The sequence below is a fragment of the Octopus bimaculoides genome, chromosome 11, assembly GCF_001194135.2.
Source record: "Octopus bimaculoides isolate UCB-OBI-ISO-001 chromosome 11, ASM119413v2, whole genome shotgun sequence".
Classification (NCBI taxonomy): Eukaryota; Metazoa; Mollusca; class Cephalopoda; order Octopoda; family Octopodidae; genus Octopus; species Octopus bimaculoides.
The window spans coordinates 62925432-62927433 of NC_068991.1; the positions used below are offsets into that span (position 1 = coordinate 62925432).

Below are 2002 nucleotides of genomic sequence, written 5' to 3' on the forward strand. Positions count from 1 at the left end.
TATATATATGTATATATGCATACATACACACACACACTAGGTATAAAAGTAATGGTTTATTATTTTTATTAAAAAACTAAGATATATGCATACAAATAAATGATTTGAGGTGGAATTAAGAAGTATAAAAATCATTATCATGAGTTAATATAGAAAGTCATACCGGTTTCCTCATCGCTGTTCACTGACTTTGAATCAACACCGAATTCCAAACGGTGTTAGGTCTAATGTTACCTGAGTGAAAAGGTTGCATGCAGGGAAGGTAAGCAGTTCTGAAAGTGAAGCAGTTAGGTTAATATGATTAATAGAGTATGAATGGTATACGGGATGTATGAGGATTACTGGGATTATTGATATTAGTAAGGTTAGTAGTGTCCTGTATTAAGTTGTGTGTTCATGTTAAGTTGTGGCTGATATTTATTAATGAAAGTTGCCTCTTTATTTAGTTTTTGCTGCACTGAGGTGTTCTGGGAACATTGATTAAAAAGGAAAATTAAGAAGCTGGGTTTAAGGATTCTAGCATATCTATCTATGTGCTCACTGACCAGTATCTCTATATTGTGGGAAGCGGATTTGTTCTTTGTGAAGCTTTGTTCTTCGTCTGAGGGACATTCGAGTTTGGCCTATATAGTGGTTTCCGTAACCTAAGCAGGTATTAACATAGATTAACTTTTCAGAGGCACAAGTGAAATTTGACTTTATCTTAAATATTTCGCCTTGTTTGTAGTGAAATTCTGTACCCTCCAAAAGGTGGGGACATGTGCAATAGTTAGGCTTCCTGCATTTTTCCACTTTTGGTTCCGTTGTTAACGGATATAGTCTTGCGCCGGTTAATATTTTTTTCAATGATTTCGGTTACATTTTGCTTTTCGTAATTTTGTGTGAGCACAAAATTTGGTTTGTTGTTTTACCTCCAGTGGGAATGGATAGATTTTTGGGTGATGATGTTGGACGCCTTATTGTTTCTTGGGTTATGTTTAGACATGTATGGGAGTACTTTTAAATTTGGTGTAGTTTCCTAATTTTCCATTTTTAATCAATGTTCCCAGAACACCTCAGTGCAGCAAAGACTAAATAAAGAGGCAACTTTCATTAATAAATTATCAACCACAACTTAGCATGAACACAACTTAATACAGGACACTACTAACCTTACTCAAGTACTATTAGACCCAACACCGTTTGGAATTCGGTGTTGATTCAAAGTCAGTGAACAGCGATGAGGAAACCGGTATGACTTTCTATATCAACTCATGATAGTGATTTTTATACTTCTTAATTCCGTCTCAAATCATTTATTTGTATGCGTAGATCTTTGTTTTAATGTAATTTCATGTAAGCTCTTGTGGCCAATAAACGAATCATTATTATCATTATTATTATTATTATTATTATTATTATTATTATTATTATTATTATTGTTGTTGTTGTTGTTGTTGTTGTTGTTGTTGTCGTTGTTGTTGTTGTTGTTGTTGTTGTTGTTGTTATGTAAAGCGGTGAGTTTTGTTTGCAGGATCGTTAGCAAGCCTGGCAAAATGTTTAGCGGCATTTTATTGTTCACATTCAGAGTTCAAATGCCGCCAGGGTCGATCTTGCCTTTCATCATTTCGGGGTCGATAAAATAAGCACCAGTTGAATGCTGAGATCGATGTCATCGACTTACAATCACCCCGAACTTACTGGCCTTCTGCCCAAATTTAAAACCATCGTTAGTCTTGTTGTTGTTGTTGCTGTTGTTGTTGTCATTACAGCAGCACTCGGTTCTATAATTCAGAGAACGAAACAGGTGGAGTAGGGAACAGACGATAAGTTAAGGAAAGGAGAAAGAGTGGGCGGTGTATTTTGACGCATTGGTAGTATGAGTGGGAGGTGTGTAGAGAGGGAGGTGATGCGAAGAGAGAAAGGGTGGAAAGGATGAGGACGAGAATTATAGTGTTAGGGAGATGAGAGACAGGAAGAGACATACATGAGGTGGGGGTGCATTATATATATATATATATAT

General features: G+C 36.0%; 1 protein-coding gene across 1 annotated transcript in view; it reads left to right on the forward strand.

The window, feature by feature from the left end:
- LOC106870592 (tubulin alpha-1 chain) overlaps positions 1–2002 on the forward strand; it is a 164024-nt gene that overhangs the window by 30803 nt on the left and 131219 nt on the right. The gene's annotated exons all lie outside the window — the stretch shown is intronic.